This window comes from Clinocottus analis, unplaced genomic scaffold (genome assembly GCF_023055335.1).
Source record: "Clinocottus analis isolate CAN_PGR_092001 unplaced genomic scaffold, fCliAna1.0.p SCAF_3, whole genome shotgun sequence".
In the NCBI taxonomy this organism is placed as follows: domain Eukaryota; kingdom Metazoa; phylum Chordata; class Actinopteri; order Perciformes; family Cottidae; genus Clinocottus; species Clinocottus analis.
The window spans coordinates 4,284,542-4,305,106 of NW_027176042.1; the positions used below are offsets into that span (position 1 = coordinate 4,284,542).

A 20,565-nucleotide genomic window follows, 5' to 3' on the forward strand; every position below is an offset into this window, starting at 1 on the left:
TATATCAGAGCAAACCAATAAACATGTGCAAAAGACATGAAGTTCCAAAGAGGGATTCATACATATTTTGTAGTTTGTTAATATTGCGTAGTATCTCGATTGATATTTCTTTACTAAGGGATCTGCATGTCATTTTATGTGTTGCATACGCCTAATAAATACTAAACTGTGTTTAAAGGCTGTAATGTATGTTGGGTGTGTCAAAGTCAAAGAACTGGTTATGGAAGGGTCAAATACAATTACAACACAATATAAAGTGACTAAATCAGAGGCACAGACCTTTTATTAGATTACCTAGATTCTATGGAGGCATCGCCAGTTAATTTAGTTTTTAAAATAAGAAAGCAACAATTGTAGGTACCATTATATAATTTTTATAGAGTACCTGTACCAGAAAACATATTTATATACTATTTATGTATGTTAACTTGCTGTTGCCTGTAATATTGTTCTGATAATATTACTTTAAAATAAAAGTGACTACACTCGTTTTTTACTTAATTGTTGAATATATCTATATATATACACACACACACACACATATATATATATATATATATATATATATATATATATATATATATATATATATATATATATATGTATATACACACACATACATACACACATACACACACAGGGCTTTGTCACTGGTCACAAGTTCTCATTCCCATATTTATAAAGCTGTACTTTACATGACATTTTAAACCAGATGTTGTGAAGAACTTTTTGTCCTAAAATGCTTTAAAAGCAATTATGTCAAATGTTTTGTGATTAAAAAGACTTTTAAAGATATTACAAATTGTACCTAATGTAAATTTAGTGTTTCATTTTCAACATGCAGTATATGCTGTTTAGAAATAGATTGTGATCTCAATTAGATTATTTGCTTCCATTAAGGATACACGTACATTAAATTTCATTGATATAATTCCTTTGGAAAAAATGTACTGTCGATAATATCAGGATTATTCCTCGGCAATAGGGATGCAACATAAATGTACCACTTCAACTGTGGTACTTGTAGTTCTATTAAAGCGACACACCGGTGTTTTCCTGTCTACAGTGCTTCTTTAAAACTACACTTCCCATAATGCAAGCGCACTATTATCCCCGTCATAACAAGGTGAGTGTTTAAAGCGTGTATTTGTTGCTGCACGTGCTGTTAGAAGAAGCATATCGTGCCAATGTTTAGTGTAATGTAAAAAGCATCGGCCGCTTTGTCATTTATCTCACTGTAACTGTTCAGAGCCAACACGCTTCCGCATTGCTCTGCTGACGTTACATGTGATAGAGTAACGTTACAGCAAGCCAAGACATCCGTATGTACGTCAGTCCCTTTAAATTGTCCAACCTGTCTCATATCATGTGGTGTAACAAGGAGAAACACTTCCCGAGCTGACGGAAGTCTTTAAATGCAGCGTGATGTGTGTTTGCCGGTCAGCTTCGAGCAAAGTAAACCGCGCTATGCTGCTGCGGGTTGATCAATGCGTCCAGGCTAACATTAGCCACGTGCTCACTGGTTCCTATAGACATGACAGACTGCATAAAAAAGGATAGTCGTCTGCTCGAATCGGTCGTTTCTCAACAGATAAAGTTCATAATCATATTAAATAGACTGTCAGCGCCTCTTCCACACGCGGAAGCTGGCACTGAGCTGGTGTTGTGGGGAATACTGTTTCCCTGTCGATACGTGTCTCCCCCGACCACCGGTAAAGAACCAAAATTGAACGTCAACAATTCATCTCTACAACTGCTGCTAAACTCCATCTTTAAGCCGAACAGATACTTTACAAGGATTTGTATTCCGGATAACTTTATATATTATTAGTATTATTATATGTATATTTATATTAGAACCGAGACAGTTCTCTCTAGAAAACAAACCATATTAGTTTGTAATCGGGAACAATCACTTGTATGGGGCAAAGATAGCAGGTTGAACCCTCTTTCCATTTACGTGTGAACATAAAGCGGATCAGAGGACCTCATGGGATGTTCGGCAATACATAAAAAATAAATCATATAAATTCAACACTGTTCAACACATACTGGTTTGATAATTTTATAATAAAGTACTAGTTCAAACCCATGTAGTTATATTACCACAACACAGTGTAGAACGGCCCGTCTATTTAATCTTGTTAGATTACATGATTTGCTTATTAAGTGTGCTAATGCTTCACATACCCTGTACAGTGAGGGGCATTTTAAAAGAAAAGGAGAAAAGAAGGAGCGTGAATAATACATGTTCCACTAGGTTGAAAATAAGCGGCCCCGTCACTTTTAAGACCATAAACATGAATTGTGTGAGTAACTGAACGCTATCATTTCAAAATTGGAGGCAATAGGATTCTGCAGTTGTGGTAATTTACACTGCCTGCTTCACTGGCAGTGTGAAAGGACAATCCACTGCACGTGATGGATAGTATGGCCTTTCTGTTGGAATTATGCATTGTTTTTTAGTGGTAGTCTTTAATTTTGTATTTCTTTTTGCCATCTAAAACATTTATTGTGTCACCCAGTTTTAGGGTCTTCATGGTAATTGAGATCTGTTGAAAAGCACATGACCCAGGACACCTCTATTTTGGATTTTAGAATGAGCAACAGCTTTCATGTGAATGGTGACCCGCATCTCTCAGGGTATAGGCCTTTAGTGTCTGAGGGAAAATCACTTTTGACTGCATATTTCCTGTGTTGAGGCCCTTTGTAGACGAGTTTACATGAAGGGGACATTTGGTAACTGTTCTTGCTGGCTTCTGTTTGTTAGTCAGATGAGAATAGTGTGGACAGAGCAGCGAGAAAACAGAGGATGGCTGCCTCTTCCACAGTTACATGCACAAATCTAATGTACTTTGAGAGCGAAATATATAATGTGCGGTCTTCAAAACCATTTGGTGCTCCAGCAGTGGGAGAATGTAACTAAGTGTCATTTAGAATGACTATTTACATACTTGAAATACTGTACAATAACTTCAATTAATTTATTTGACTATTAGTTACTTGTTAGGCCACTTTGCTGATTCAGAAAATATAGATTCACAAATATCTTGAATATGCAGTAAATATAATTATGAATAATTTCTCTCGGTTTGTACTATCATTGCTACTTGCTTTTTCACGAGAATTCCACGTCATGTTAGCTAACCAGAGCTGACAGACTAAGACAGGCATGTCTTAAAACGTTCTGAAAATGCACGAACAAGCACTGCATACGGATTTACCTTTCATCTGTATTTTGACTGGTTTCCAGCAAGTATCTTGAGAGGCTAGAAAAGTGTGTGTGTGTGTGTGTGTGTGTGTGTGTGTGTGTGTGTGTGTGTGTGTGTGTGTGTGTGTGTGTGTGTGTGTGTGTGTGTGTGTGTGTGTGTGTGTGTGTGCGCGCGTGTGCGTGCGTGCGTGCGTGCGTGCGTGCGTGCGTGCTCATAATTTGATTTATGTGTGCGTGTGCACTGAGCGAGCAGCTGTCACTGGAAAAAATAAGTGCCATTTTGAAACACTGCATTTAGTTGTCATAATGAATATGTTTATGCCCTATCATACCAAACATATTGGTTTAATTTCTTGTTTTAAGACCATTTAAGAGTTAAATAATTTTATATTTTGATTGAGCTATTAATTAGTTCCTCCCTTTGTACCTGCAACTAGTTAAGGTTAGCCACATAGAACAATATTCATGGTTATTTAAAAGGATTTGATTAAAGTTAACCCTCAAGAATGACATTTAAAAAAGGGTTGTCTGCAGGACCAAACCTGCAGAGATCAGCTCCATGGAGCTCTTTTGAGCCTCTTTAAATAATTGTTTTGTTTCATGGTTCAGTCTTCGTCCTCTGGGTGACTCTGATAAACCTTACACGCTCTGATAAACCTACTGTACACAGGCGGTTCGGAACCAAACGGAAGACATACAGAGTTAATGAGGATCGCTGGTAAAGAAACAGGTGGCCAGAAACCCGACTCCACAGGAATGCTAATGTCGCTCTGCGTCCTCTGGATGTGTGTGTGTGTGTGTGTGTGTGTGTGTGTGTGTGTGTGTGTGTGTGTGTGTGTGTGTGTGTGTGTGTGTGTGTGTGTGTGTGTGTGTGTGCGCACGTGCAGTTGGAATACAGCCTGTTAAAAGGTCATGTGTCAGGGCTGTGAGTGTGGTAACTTGTTGGAGAGGTTTCCCCAAAGAGCCACAAATCAGTTAATGTGTGGTGATAAATGGCTTGAAATAAAAACATGTTTGAAATTATGTATCAGGAATTTCCCTTAAAGACGCAGTAAAATAAAAACTACATTTTCTAGTTTTGATCATGTGTCCCAGTGTTAATTGGTAATGTATCTTTTGTTATAAGCCAAACTAATGTAACAAATTCGTAAAACAGTATTTTTTTTACATCAAATCCTTTATAAAATCGTGTTCGTCAGACAGTACTCATTCTGCATTCAGGGATGCTGACAAAAAAAATCATCCAATCAAATGAGACTTTCGGTGACCAGCTAGCCACTAGCCAGTGGTCATGTAAAACCACACTTCACAATTGGATTGTAGTTGCTAACTGGAGAGACATCTAGGCCAGAAAACGGAAAAATATACCGGGCTGTAAATATGCTTGTCTCCCCTGTAACGACCAACAATGAATATAATGCTTCACCGGACTGTACTCACGAGGTGAGGAATCCACTACTTTTCTTGGAGTTATTCCAGAGCTCCAAACCACTCCTGGCTGAATTCCATGTGTTGGGCGTCAGGTTTTCCGATTCTGGTTTGTGCGAGCTTCAGATAGGAGTTTGTCACTTGTTTGGTAACATTTTTTGTTAATATCTGTATTCAGCATATATCACTGTTGCTTCCTTAAAGGCCCGGCATAGTTGGTGTGGTTGAGTAGTAGAATTATCTCTAAAAATAATTTTGATGAAGAAAGCCTCTCTAATACATCCTCAAATTGCTCTAATACATCCTCAAATTAGCAAGAGAAAATGATAATCAAATGCGCAATTCTAGTCTGTGAACGACAACAGAGTTTAGGGTCACTAATAATATAAATAATATGAAGTCGAGTAGAGGCAGTGATGATCTGTTTGGGACGGTCTCTGTACTCCAAGAGGATTCCCACCGAAAAGCTCAAGGAGCAGCTGGGAGCTGCACGATATGGGAGATGGTGAAGTTTACATTTGTGTGGAAAAGAAGTCGCTAAATAGTGAGACGTATGCCTGATCAGAAGTGTTACTTTGGGTTTCCCCATCTTTGATGAACTTTGTCTTGTCCAGACTCCCAAACAGAGTGATGTGTCTATCAGACGCACAGCGCAATATTATGCACTGCAGACTGTTACGGCATGTGGGATTTTTCTTGAAACGGAACTTTATTCTCATTGTATTCCGATTTTATTCTCAACTTCTCAGAGAACACAGATATGTGGGATTTGAATGTGCAGAAATCTTCCTGATACTCTTACGACCTGTTAAAGTCCATAGTTTTATGAATTTATAAAAATGACGTAGTGGATCGTTTAGTTACCAGATGAGACATGCACATGATTGCTCCCTAAAACAAATGGAGGGAAAGATAATCATGCCTAAATGTGTGTTGACTCAGCAGAAATAGTTATAAATAAGTGTATATATATACACACTTGCACACACTTAATTTAGATTTGTACATATTAATTCTACTTCTTTGTCCTTTTTTCTTTTGTCCATTTCTGTGTCTGTATGTGGAGAGCAACAGAAAATCCAGAGTCAAATTCCTTGTATGCGTGCGTGCATCACCATTAAGCTGATTTTGATTCTGGGGTAGGACCCCCAGACCTCCTGCTATATGTGTGCCCCCTGCAGTGGTGCAGTTTGTGTACATAGACTGCATTTTAAATATTGTATCAGATCTATTATATGATCTTTTATTGTGTTGTTCTTTCATTATTATACAATATCTGACCTACTCCACCAAGCCTCTGCCTTGTAAACAGAATTTATCGTAGTGGACTCTTTATGCTGCTGGACGTTTGGGTTTTAATCTAACACTCATTGAATATATTTCTTCATAATATTCATAAGAACATACTGTAAGTGCTAAGTGTTAATATCTGTATCAGTCCTCAGTGTCTCAATAGAGTTGAAAATGTTTTCATCTGGACTGGATCTGACTTCACTTTGTGATTAGAGGCCAAGGTGCAGAAAACCATCTGGTTTAAAAGTACTTACTTTTAAATTTACTTTAAGTATTAAAAGTGAAAGTACTCATGCAATGGGTTGTCTCTCAATGTCAAGGGCTGTACCATTTTTATAAAGAATGCAGATGTAGCTACTGGTAATACTTATGCCTCTACAAAAGTCACTACTAGTAATAATTATAAGCAACCAAAGTGAATATATATATATATATATATATATATATATATATATATGTACATATATATATATATACATATATATATATATATATATATATATACATATATATATATATATATATATATGTACATATATATATGTACATATATATATATATATATATATATATATATATGTACATATATATATATATACATATATATATATATATATATGTACATATATGTATGTATGTATGTATGTATGTATGTATGTATGTATGTATGTATGTATGTATGTATGTATGTATATATATATATATATATATATATATATATATATATATATATATATATATATAAATTTTCAAAAAGTCAGGGACATTAACATAGACAGGATTGTAAACTCCACGAGTCATTCTTGGGGCCTTTGAAATTGAACATGTTTTTTAAATAGGGCCAGAGGTGGCTCATATCAGAGGGCTCAGATGAGGCTGACTCTGGAGCCATGTTGTCTGTCGAATGTTGAATCCCTGATTACGTCAGTGATTGACGTATCACAAATACGTTGATTATACGGGTATGCGTTGCTTATACACGTATTTCAGTTCTATTGTTTATTACAAATACGTTAATAATTGTGTGTTTGTGTTATTGTTTTCTTGCGTTCTTGCTGAATTTAAGCATATTTAAATTTCTCAACTCTGCGGAGGAAAGAAAAGATGTGAGGCCGGCAACGGGGCCGGTCTGAAGACCGCTCCACCGGAGGTGCCGGTAACGGCCCGCGTCGCGCCGAGGTCCGGGCCGGCAACAGCCCCAGTCCTGCCGAGTCCGGGCCGGTAACAGCCCGCGCCGTGGTCAGGTCTTCTCTAAGTCGGGTTGTTTGGGAATGCAGCCCAAAAGGGGTGATAAACTCCATCGAGTGCAGTAAACTCACTGCAGTATAACACAGACGTATGATCAATGTATTTGTAATACCGACGTAATCGGGGAGAAAAGGGTTTCTCGTAAATTTAATTGAAGGTGCGTTTTAGTTCTGGAGGAACATCATTTGTAGGAGACAGTGTTGAAATAGGTCACATGGTCACATAGACCGGCGAGCCCGCAGCAAATAGGTGGCTAACTGTAGCGTAGCTCGGATACTACTACGCGGAGTGGTGTAAAGCCTACTCAAGTGTTTACGTTACGGTGCTGAACGCAATGCATATTTTAGTGTCCGCAACATTTTGGCGAAACTGTGTTCATAAAATGTAACAAATAACAACACATACAGTATTGTAGAAATGTAGTGGAGTAAAAGTTTTACAGTTTTACAGCTATTATACAGCTTTTTGCAGCTATTATCTGTAGATAATAGCTGCAAAATGTAACAGAGTAAAAAGTATGTACTGTTATTTGTACTTAAGTAAAGTACAGATACGTAAAAATTTACTTAAGTACAGTAACAAAGTAAAAATAAAAAAAAGTTCCTACAATTCCATTTTACTGATTTGATCACAGATATAGGTTTTTGAGCGCTAATAAAAGTATTTTATAACAGGTTTTTGTACTGATTAGGGCTGGGCATCTGTACTCAATACCTTTTTAAATAATCAACTGGAGGGTGTGTGCTTCGCTTTTGTGACAGCGTGCTTCCGGTCACGTGGAGGACACTGTTAGCAGTGGTAACTGCATTGTTAGTATCGAGTATCGAGTGAAGTAATATCCTGGTATTGGTATCACTTCAAAGTTACAACAAGGACTACTACTGAAGTTACACTAAAGTTACTATGTTCTGTGTTGATTTGGGCGGTCTCCAAGTACAATAGTGGTAGTGTATGCAGGCACCAGAGTCCTTTTTAGAAAACCTCATTTTACTGCAGCAAGGTCAGTCCTGGTCCTGATTCCCTCACTCCAGCGGGTCAAGCAATACTTCCTGAGCCTCCAGCAGTGTGTTGGGCTTCCAGGATCAGCGATGCAAAGCTCTTCTCCTGGCCCAAGGAGAGCTCTCCTATCACTGAAGCTGTCGACTGCAGGTCGAAAGTGCCAGCGCAGCTGGATCTAAGTCGGATTCTATTCAACCTGCATGATTTCATCTGATTTTGTGCATAATCACACCCTTAGGAACCAATGACGAACATTTGGAAATAACTGTTCAGAAATAAATGGTCTTGTCTACTAATGTAGGTCATATATAGAGCAGCGGTCCACAACCTTTTTTTGCGCCACCAACCATTTTCGTGTAAGACGATATTTTCACGGACCAGCCTTCATGTTGTGGGCGATAAACAAGACGTAATGAAATAATATGACCGGCATAAAGATCATTATGAAGTGCATGAACATAACGAATTAGTGGGAGCCCTGAGCTTGTTTCTCTGCTACCAGCCTGTCCTATGTCACATGTGTATTTACATAAAGCATTAATAGTGTGCATCATTCGATCAGTGACACTGTATCCCTCAGATCCCCTGACCTGCTTTGCATCTTAGCTCCACATGGAGATTTGCAAACAGGGATGCATAAAGTGAGAGAGCCTGTATCAATTATGCACCATTTATTCATGCCACAACAATGCCTTGCTCAGTTGATTTGGTTCCTTCTGCTTCATGTATAATTCAACAGAGCTGCGTCCATTCTCTCAAAGGTCTGTATTTTCTCAGCTCGTCCCACATGCAGATGTATTGTGTTGGTGCATTGTTGTGCGTCATTTCTGTCCCGGAAAGACACAAGTTCTCCTGTTGAATCTTTGGCGGAGCATGCTACCCAGACGTAGCTGATTTATTGGAGTGACAGCTTTGTATTATTCACAAGCAAACACTTCAAAGTCAATTCTATAGGTCAGATGGGGAGAAAATGGTGTCTTATATTCATACCTTTTAACAATCATTTCAGCGGCAGATTCACAGTTTTTTCTTTTACAATTTTTTTTATATCCGACACATAAAGTTCGAATGATGCACTTCCTGGGTGATGCACACTATTAATGCTTGTACAATGTATCCTATCCGGCCACTGTACTTCAGCATGGGCCGACTTGTTTTTACATAAGGGTGGATCAATACTGTCGAACCAATACTCCAATACTTTAGAAGTAAGGCTCATCATATGTGCTGTTCTACCTTCAGGCTGTAACACCAGACAGGCTACATGTGTTGGTCGGGTATTGAACTTTGTTTTCACGAAGTGGGAAATAGGACGTCCGCCTGTCGCCAGGTTAAAGAATACAATGACCTCATCCAAATGTTATACAATGGTAAATGGACTGTACTTGTACATCACTTTTTTAGTCTTCTGACCACTCAAAGCACTTTACAACTCCATGTTAAATAGAACTACTTCTGTTACTGGGCACAGTTAGGGCTTGTGTCCATATAGCGCCTGTTCCTGGTCTTCAACCCAGCCTTTCAATGACAAAACTTCCGGGGCGTTTTTTTTCTCTTCAAATGACAAATATCTAACCACCATTGTCTCATTGCTCATTAGTATTTTATTATCTCTTTGTGCTACTTGTATATGACTCCAAAAAGGTACGTTATATGGTGACTATTTCCTGCAATTCCTTTATTTTGTAAGTATCTCGGGTCCTTTTTTTTAAAGCCCTTTCAGCGAGACCGGAAGTAGATGCAAATCTCGTAACTTGACTTTGCATTAAAAGTATGACTTGGCGTGTGTACTAAAGGAAAAGGTGTTCCAAGTCCGAGTCTCTTTATGAACTGATAAGTACCTATCGGAGATGCAACGGGAACACAATACTTTGGATTTTATTGCGCTTTGACTATATGTTTAGTGACTTTATCTTAATGAACTTGTGAAAATGTGGTTAAATATACTATAATAAGATGCTAATGTTGGCTGCAATTTGAATGGCTAAATTGTCATGCGGTAAGCTTATGCTAATGCTACATTTAAGCCTTTTATGTCTCATCATGTTTATCAAAATAAGACTCATGGTACATGAATAAAGGCTTCTCGAAACATCAGTACGCTTTACCATTGTCCGGCTGGGTTCTGCTACACTACTAAACAATTTGTTTTACGTTGGTTTTTCACCATGAGCATCTTCGAGAAAAGTAAAGCTCATAAAATCATAACACTCAGCAGCAATACTTAGTGTCTACTCAGCAGATATGCTCTATCACATGGTTGTGATAGTCAAAAATGTAAAGCTAAGGATAGACAGACAGCCAATGCAACTTTTGTGATGGGGTGAGCCATATTAGGACTAAGCTGTGTCCACACTTTACACTTTAATGTGACCTGCCTGATCAGATAGTGATCGGATACATTTAGGTAAAGAGTGACTATCAAATCATTTCAGATAAATTATTCACATCCCCCATTATTTAAAAAGCATCTAACTTTCTAACTTAACAGGACTTAGACAGCGGGTCCTGGTTTTCCTCCTCTACTCCCTAGAGCAACTCCTGAGTGGTGGGAGATGATCAGGAGGCCAACTACATTTGCTGGACTTGGCCAACTACTTCTGCAGTTTGTCACTGCCTTTCAAAATTACCCACATATGATGCCCATGTCGTCATGACAATATTGTTTGCCAGTGCCTTCCAAAATGGTTACACGTGATGATTATTTATCAGACTGTATTATTAGATCATACAGAAATGATGGTGGTCATGAGTAGATGAGGAAAGGATGCTGGTCATGAGGAGATGAGGAAAGTATGCTGATCATGAGGAGATGACGAAAGGATGCTGGTCATAAGGAGAGGAGGAAAGTCCCCCAACTCTTTGGAAAGTCTAACGTAAATACAAATACAGATGAAAAATAATTATTTTGATATGTGCATGTGATTATCATGTCAAGACAGACACAATCTAAACCTCTCTAAGAGACATCAAGTCTGAAGTTTAAAGTCTAAATGAATCTTTAAGTGACACTTTGCGATAACTAACTAACCCGATTAATGCAGTGAGTTTTTGGGAGAGGACAGGATAGATTGTAATGAGTATGACTGTTATGTCCTCTGTAAATAAAGATGAGGGTGGTTGTGATACTTGACCTAAAATAGCTGAGGGAATTGGTTTAACTTGGAGCAGATAGCTTGCACAAATTTAAAGATACCTGTTCTCAGAGTTCTTCTCGCTGTTTCTGTAGTCCTAGGTACTGTATGGAAAAGCAGGTAGCTGAAAGTTGCACATACTGCTTGAGGTCAGCGGTGCTGCCAAATGATTTCCACTGCGAGGTCGTAAGGTCAACGTCAAGGTGTGGAGATTGGGGCGCTGCTGGACCTCAAGCTGAATATCAATGCTCCACCTCTCCCCCTTGGTGGGTATCACATTTACATCAAAAATCACATCCATTCCACTTTCTTCTCCCTCAGGCAAAGAGAGCAGGGCAGCCGCTTCGTTCTCTCTCAGCCACAAGCACAAGCCGTCCTCTGCAGCACGAGAAGTCATCCTTTGCAGGTAAAGATTACACAGCTACTGTATCAGGCTGTCAGGATCTGAACCAAAACGTACATGTGATTTGCGATTGTAGTGGTTTGAATGTTCGAGCTAGATAATTACGTGTTACACTTGACAGTTCACAGAACGCGGTTTAGAAAGAGATTCAAGCTTCATGACAGTCAGTGTTTTCTGCTCATTTCAGATCAAATAAAAAATGTCTTTTAAAGATGAAGGAAAGTTTATTTTTGAAATAAATCTGCTAAAAACAGAGAGCATTAAATTAGACCTTTATAAACAGACAGTTCTGCATTACTCCTTATCAATAACATGTCATTTTTTTATTTAAAATGGTTGACAATATTGTGAAGTGGACACAACTTGTCATTTAAGCATAGAAACCTACCAGCACAGTCCTTTTTAAGTTGGAGTATTCATCCTCAGTAATGCATTCATGCAAATCATGTGTGATGCACACAAACACTTCTGAGCTGTGTGCAAGCAAATGGCTCATTCAACAGTATTTGCGAGCTTTCGCGCTTTAGACTGAAGCACTCACTAATTCTGCCTCCATTCATTTTGGATAAAAAGTGAGTAATTTCTGCACCATACATTAACATTTAGGTAACATACAAAGGTCCTGGTCTGGTTCCACTAATGATCAATGATGCTGTTGTGAAAAGAAAAATCAATCGTTAATAAACATTTTAACCCTCCAGTAATCGGTTAAAATTAAACCCATGTCTGATTTGAATGAAAAATTTAACTACTTAATTCTGTGTGTTTGAAAAAGGAAAAATAAAATGGCATCATTTGTCCAAGAAGAAGCATTTAAGGCCTGCACTTGCAGTGAAGTGTCAGTGTTTGATCCTTGTCTTAAGTGGGAGAGATTGTGTGTGTGTGTGTGTGTGTGTGTGTGTGTGTGTGTGTGTGTGTGTGTGTGTGTGTGTGTGTGCGTGCGTGCGTGCGTGTGTGTGTGCGCTCGCACGCTCTATCCTTTATTCTCTTCATGCATGCCCTATAAAGCACGTTGTAGTGTCATTAACAAAACTCTTGGCTCTTAAAAGCTGCTATTCTGTATATACTTAAATAATTTTAGGGAGTTGACTATTGAAATAGCCTAATCAGAAGTAGGCTCAAAGGAGATTTCACTCATATATTACAAATTTAAAAAAATGACCAATGGAAAGAGCAGCTTATTTGTAAACATTTGGCAACCTTTTCCTCCTTGTGCATCGCTGGACAATGCCATGGTGTTCTAATTTGGTAAACTGAACCTAAAACTTGTGACCTGCTCACAAGGCACTGCACGCCTCCAGTCATGTATTATATATTATATTTATTTGGGCTTACTGTTTGCAGTAATGTGGAAAAATAAAAAGGGATAAGTCAATGGATAATTCAAATGCAATAAAAAGGGTATAGTGCAGTAGGTAAAATCTTTTTGAATATACAATAACGTGCTTATTTTGTATGCCCTTCAACTGGGTCTATCCTGTTAGTGTTGCTGTGGCGGCTCGCGGCTCTTGGCGGGAGCTTTGTGTACGTCAATGTCAGCGCTCGCTGAATAAGGAAGAAAAAAAATGCCACAGTTGCTTGTCTGCAAATCCCAGCAGACGGCCGTCATTTATCCCCACTCTGTAGTTTGTGCCATTAATCCATCTGAAAACCAAGGCCCTCACTCTAAGATACATTAATACTTAGCTCATGGTACGACTTGGTTAATACTTAGCTCATGGTACGACTTGGTTGTTTCTGTACGAGCAAGAAAATATTATACTGTAAGTGATTGCCGATGACAATTGACACAGTCAGATCAGCCAAAATATGATAAAAAGGGAGATTAGATTGTAAAAATTCTTCCTTACAGTAAATTCCAGTCTGATTCTTTGATGCAGCTTCCCAGTCATAGTTGTACCCTGAAAAAACACCTCAATTGTCTAAGAAAAGCATTTAATGTGCAGTAAATAATGATCAGGATGTTTTATGAACTGACATAAGCGTCAAAAGCGTTTCAGAATATTTTTGTAGCTGGATGCCCCGTCTCTGTATTGCTTATTCATATATTTCCAGTGGTACCCAAAAGCCATACTTGACTAAAAGTGAAGAAACATTACTGAAAAATGACTCAAGTAAAAGTGAAAGTCACCTATTAGAATAGTACTTGAGTAAAAGTCTTAAAGTATCTGATATTTTCTGTATTTAACTATCTAATGTATTTTTCTGTTTTAAAATGTACTTAAGTATTGAAAGTAAAAGTACAAGTAAATGCTGTTAATAAAAAAGCAAATGTTTAGAATTTTGAGAATTAGGAAGTTTATTCTTTTATGTGCTGTAGCCACCATGACCAGAAGTTGTGTTAATAAAATAATTGCGTTGGCTGTGATCCATCCAGGAGCAACAATGTTCAATGTAATATATTGTACATATGTATACTTCTGCATCTACTATGAACTTACCATCATAATTCTCCAAAAAGTAATATGACACTATAAAGGAGTTGTAACAGTGTGTTTAGAAGTATGTTCATTCTGGCTAGTACTGGTCCGGGTCCCTTGGTGTCGGTCTGTGGGTCCGTTGGTACCGGGCCGCAAAGAAAGAATGAGTGAAACAAATTTCACAAAAAGAAAATCAAGGCCGGAGAGATGTTTTATTTTGAAAAACAACCGGATACATCCGGTCTATGCGTAACCTCAAACTAAACAACTTTACACATTTCAAAAGGTCACGTGTATATGTTACCCTGAAGATGAAATTTAGATATTTAGAGATGAACAAGGACCAGCCTCTCCAAGGTCTTCATTAGGTGGGACGTTAAAGCCACCGGCCTGTAGCTGCTGAGGTCCTTGAGCCGCGGGGTCTTTGGTACCACGCAGGATGTTTTCCATAGCTGTGGTATTTTCCCCAGCCTCAAGCCATTAAGCAGTAGACTGGACATAACGAACACACATCGGGTGTCGTTGTCGGTCGTCATCCCGAGATGGGACCCGGTCAGTGAATATATTGTCACGTAGCTGGTCCGTGCCGCATTCAGGTTTGAAACCGCTGGACAAGAGGATGAAGAGGCAAATGCGTAATAAAAAATAAATAAAAAATTCTTTTAAAAATGTAGTGAAGTAAAAGTAAAAAGTCAACAGAAATATAAATAGTAGAGTACAGATATCCAAAAAAAACTACTTAAGTACAGTGACAAAGTATTTCTACTTCGTTACTGTACACCACTGTATATTTCTTCCTGTTGTACACCACTGTGTATTTCTTCCTGTTGTACACCACTGTATATGTCTTCCTGTTGAACAAAATATGATGTGTGCTTACGTAGCACAGTCTGTGGCTACATTCTAAGGCCACCCACTTGTTAGCGATTGAAATAAACGTGAAGGATTTGATTGAAATCACTCTTGGAACTGTACATCACTCAAATATTCTGTTTCGCTGGGGAATATATCACAGTGCAGAATCTTAAAATTAACATTGGAGCTGCGTGTCTTTGGACTGTGCCCCTCTTGCTGTGAGGTGACAGTGTGAGCCATTACACCACTTTTAAGTTCCAAAATATTAAGTTGTGCGTCCTCCATGTGGTGAGGCTGAAAGAAAAGCTGTCGGTGTGCCTTATCAGAAGAGCTACGAGAAACCACTCCCCCCGTAGAGTTCCGATGTTGACAAATTAGGAGGGCTGCCTCCAACAATTTCTGTAACCTTCCCAAACCAATGATCTGACTCCCACACCCGCTTCATGCTGTGATTAGCCAGTTGTACAGAGCTGAGAAAGGAGCCGGGGCTTGAACTTATCTTCCCAGCTGTCCATTTTTAGTTGTCACGCAACCATTTCTCTCACTTTTAAAATGAAATGGAAGAAAGTGTCTTCTAAGAGAGAAAATGACGATTTGGCAGCCGTCAAAGGTGGCAGACCGATGACGGTCTGCCACCTTTGCAATGTGTCAGTTTGTAATAGCTCGGAACACCATTGATTATAAGTTGTATGAGCTTGAAAGCTCATTGACATATTGCTGTTAAACTTATGATAGTACTCGATGAAAATATAGGATACCATCAAGTTTCAATTCAATTCATCCTGAGAGTCCTGATATCCTTCATGAATTTCAGGGAGTCACCAAAGCCAGTGGGGGGTCATTGTCTGTTTACCATAAATGTCTCTACAACTGTTGGTGTTGGTCAGTTGTGCAGATTTTAATTGTATGTTGACCTGCTGATGCTAAAGAAAGTCAGTAAAATAAGATTTTTAAAAAAAAATCACAAAAGCAGGAATCACCCCCTTAAGACTATATTCATAAACTATATATCTAGAGAGAGAGAGAGAGAGAGAGAGAGAGAGAGAGAGAGAGAGAGAGAGAGAGAGAGAGAGAGAGAGAGAGAGAGAGAGAGAGAGAGAGAGAGAGAGAGAGAGAGAGAGAGAGAGAGAGAGAGAGAGAGAGAGAGAGAGAGAGATAGATAGATAGATAGATAGATAGATAGATAGATAGATAGATAGATAGATAGATAGATAGATAGATAGATAGATAGATAGATAGATAGATAGATAGATAGATAGATAGATAGCCGAACCAAAGGGGTGAACCGTCTGCCCGAGACTAGAATAGAAGGAAAGGGAAAAGGTGCTTTGGCTATAGGCAATAATGATTAAATATCTATGGGCTGGTTTCATTGTTGGCATTAACTAAATTAAGCATCACATTTGCTTTGTGGACATCTTGTAACTTGATGAAATGTTGGGGACCCTGGGGTCACTGCAGAAACTCAAACCACTGCAGCTGTTTCCTGCTTGGTGAGTTGAATGCATGGAATGGGTCAATTGGCTTGGAACAAGTTGACCTGGGGAGAGGGATATACTGTAGCTGTGAATCGCCTCAGGTCCCTCAAGGTGATTAAAAGTTAATGTGCAAAAGATAACTGGCAATTCCTAAATTGAGAGCTGCAAAAAGATGGACAAATAAAGTGGATGGGCTCTTTTTCAAAAATGAAAAAGGAACTCTTCATAGTTGCCGTCACTGTGTTATTTGTGCAAACGCAGATACAAATAAAAGAAATGTTTGATGACAGAACATTTGTAAAGTGTGGAGAGAGGGAGATTAGAGAGAGAAGGCAAAAAGCAAAGTGTTGGTACAAAAATCCACTGCTTGTTTTTGTCAGCTGCCTCGCCTTAGGCTTAAACAGAGCTGGCCAAGCTCTTCAAGCAGGTATGACTGAAGTCAAGATATGTCTGTCTTTACTGTGGCACTTTCTCTGTTTCACAGTGAAACTAAGCATACACGTTCTCCTCGTTTTATAGCCTTCAGTGTAACAGCTTTGTCCTGATTATCCGTGGAAATGCAAAATGCTTTGCTTTTTGGATTCTTAGGAATGTCAAGTCAGAAACTTTGTAATTCTTCACATGCCGACTTAGCTTGACAATCAGACTTCATGGCCATACAATTTCACTGCATTCATTAAATCTGACACTGTGCTCATGTCAGCTGATTTCTGTTTGGGAGGTTGCTTATTTGTCTTTAACCAATTTGTAGTTTTCCCCTTAACCAACAGATATCATACCAGGCCAAATCAATTATTTTATTACTCAATTATTCAATTCATACAACTTACCACCGGATCACGGGATGTGAACAGGGTCCAACTTATAATGGATATGTTTGTTTTATCCAACAGTGCCTGTTTCATGATAGGAGTTAAGAAATATAGCAATTTGCCAATATAAATTATCATCAACGCTCTTTTCATAGAATATCCTACATACACTAGATATGACATGTCGGTAGTCATGGTAGTAAATATGAAGTCCAGCCAGGTTTTCTAATCTCACTCTGGATAAGAGTATTAATCTCATTGTTGGACTGTTCCTTTAAGAGTATTAGAGGGGGAAAATGTAGGCCAATGTTAAATAAATAGATTATCACACTCGATGGCACAAACCTAACCCGTGAAGCAAATTAGGGACAAATCTGTCCCTATTGGTCCCCCTTAATTTCTTGAGACAGGCGGAATCCACTTTGACATTTGTCTTAGTTAAACAAAAAAACAACGCAAATCACGTTTTAGTTTTACGTGTGACTTTATTGCAGAGGATTTGAGCAATATATTATAATTTCTGTGCAGTATGACTCCCAGCTGGTGGATCTGTGCATGCTCCGCTGAACAAAGATAGCAAATATTAGCTGCAGTAAATGCCAGATTTATTCATGTAACATCAAGATTACACAACCAGAGGGCATAAATGCAACAGAGCCTGCCAAACTGCATTATTTGAATGAACTCATTAGTTTTTACTTGGTCACATATAAAAAAGAAAAGATAAATGCTATTAAGTATTTTAATTGGATTAATATTACAATTTGAGGATTGGATTTTTTTTTAAAGTGTCGATCTAATGATTGCATGGATAGGAGTGTATCATTATGCTGTCATGTGCTTTAAAAGGCTGAAGAAAAATTAACAATGTATGCTTCATAAAGTCTGTGTCTTTTAAAATATCACCTGATCTTATGTCTCGATGCATAAGAAGCACTCCACTTTTATCTAAAGTGGAGACAGGTATTGTCTCCATTATTCATCAGCCTATGATCATCATTGTATTTGTGCTTTTTTATGCAAGTCTCGACTGCTTTTTAGTCTGATCCAAACACTAATAACCAAAGCAGTATAACAAATTATGCAATAAGCAAGATATGTTGATGTGGTTGCAACGTAATTATTTTTTATTTTCTCAAATGTCCAACTTGAAAGGGAATTCAGATTAATGGGAACTGCACAGTCCTGTACAGCCAGTCCTTGAAAACTGACTTTGATAATGTACTTGGTCATCTTCAGAAAGTCCCCCAAGTGGTGAGTTATCCATATTGCTGCTTGGTTATGTGTATTGGTGTTAGCAGACAATAGAGGGGTAAGCATAGCTTTTTCACTTGACTGATACATATAGGGTCTCAGGATATTAGTCTGAGCAGTATCCTTGCCTTCAGCCACGGAAATTTCCCACTCTGACAGTTCATCACTCATTAGATAGGAGCAGTGATCAAGGTCACTCCGCGTCCCGAACCATGCTGCCTTGGGTGGAGCTCTGCTGGAACTGGTCCAGGTCCAGGAGCTTCACTGAAAGATCCTCCTGCATCTGTCATGCATGTCAAAAATGCATGTCGGAAACATTCAAGCAGATCTACAAACCGAACGACTACTATCTTAATGAACTAACCCCAAAGTGTCTCAGTGTCAACCACAATAAGTGAATTGTGAATTCTTCAAACGCAATAGGAAGGTCTTTAAGTGCATTCTTCATGTTCTTTTTTAGTCAGAGAGACAAATGATTGTTACTTATGAAAAGACACCAGCAGACAATTTACTGTGGCCATTACTGCACACTGCAGTAATGGCAGTAAAGATGGATAAACTTGTAGTATGGCATTGTAAATATTGTTTTATCTTTTCATTGTAAGAACGAACATACATTATTTATTGAGGTGAAGACGTTAGACAGCAGTGGCATGTCAACACAATATTGAGCTGAAGAAGTTAGACAGCAGTGGCATGTCAACACAATAAAGTGGACCAATATTTCCCTAAACATGGAGTGCATCTTCCCCGGTAAACATGCAATTAAACTTAATTACACATGCAAAGACTGTATGTGGTACAGACCTGTGAATAAACTTGACTTGAATCCAAAGGCACATGCATGTTCAAGCTAGTCATATGGAAATGCATTGTGATGACTTTCTGCCAAAGGGACTCTTGAAAAGCACTTGCTGTGGCTTTAACATAATACAATTGAGCAGAAACTGGCAGCTCTCCTAATTTGATTTATTTTCTTCAAGCCAAAAGAAAAGAAAAAAACAAGAAGCTTTCATTCTGATTCATCGTAATAGTCAATAGTAATAAATTACTACTACAATAGTTATGTTTGGAGGCCAAGCGTCCACTGTCAGAATCATAAAACACGGGACGAGATGTTAAAATGGTCCATTGTGCCAATAGATGGTATGCACTCACATGAGATTTGCCGTGATGTTGACAGAGTGGTATGGGAGGTTTATTTCTTTCTAGACTGGGTTAAGATGTACATTTTGGGACACATCCTCAGTAGTGTGCCTTCGAATCAATGGGTGTTTTGGCCTTTAATCACTAAACACCCTCATCAAGGGTGGCCAGCGAAAGAGTGATCAAGCTTTAGCTTGTGTCCCATCCCCAAATTAAGATTTCCAACGGCACTATGAAACAGTATCTCTACTTAAGTATGTAAGTCGGTGAAGTCAGTCTGAAACATGCTGGTGATTGAAAGTAGGATGTAAGACTGTATTTAATTGAGGGTATTTAGCTATGACCCTGTCTGGGTATGTTGTTCTTATACTAGATTCAACCTGCTGTAATAAGAGCTGAAGTTTGCGGATTTTAATAAAGGATTAAATCAATTTAAAGATGCTATAATGTCGGTATTAACAGGTGACATTTCAGCAAAATCAAAACACTTATACCTAAAGTTTAGATAACTAATTTGCCTTCATTTGCACTCCCTATTTAATGTCATAAATAGGGAGTGCAAATGTGCTCCATGGGAATGTGCAAATCCAACAGTTGCACATGCAATTTACTTTGACAAGCACTTTTACATCACATTACAAAATCCCCACTCACTCAAGCAAAAGTCTTTAGCAAAAAGCTTTTTACTGCCTACTTCCAACTTTAATCCAATGAGATGAAGAGATACGATGGTGACTGGGTCCACCACTTACTGTCAAAAATAAAATCTATTTTAAAGTGCATTTTAAAGCTTCGAGAGAAAGCAGGTTAAAAATTCGCAAGAGGGGATTTTTGTATTTGCGCTCTTTATTTATTTATTTATTAATTTGCCTTCATATATGGCC

General features: G+C 38.4%; 1 protein-coding gene across 2 annotated transcripts in view; it reads left to right on the forward strand.

The window, feature by feature from the left end:
• The first annotated feature begins 1,092 nt into the window (after window positions 1-1,092).
• LOC137796611 (bis(5'-adenosyl)-triphosphatase-like) overlaps window positions 1,093-20,565 on the forward strand; it is a 280,461-nt gene continuing 260,988 nt past the window's right edge. The window contains exons 1-2 of one of the 2 annotated variants that reach the window (XM_068594630.1): window positions 1,093-1,126; window positions 11,635-11,719. The gene's annotated coding sequence lies outside the window, so the exon portion shown is untranslated. The remainder of the gene's footprint in view (window positions 1,127-11,634; window positions 11,720-20,565) is intronic. The other variant, XM_068594631.1, reaches the window with a different exon arrangement.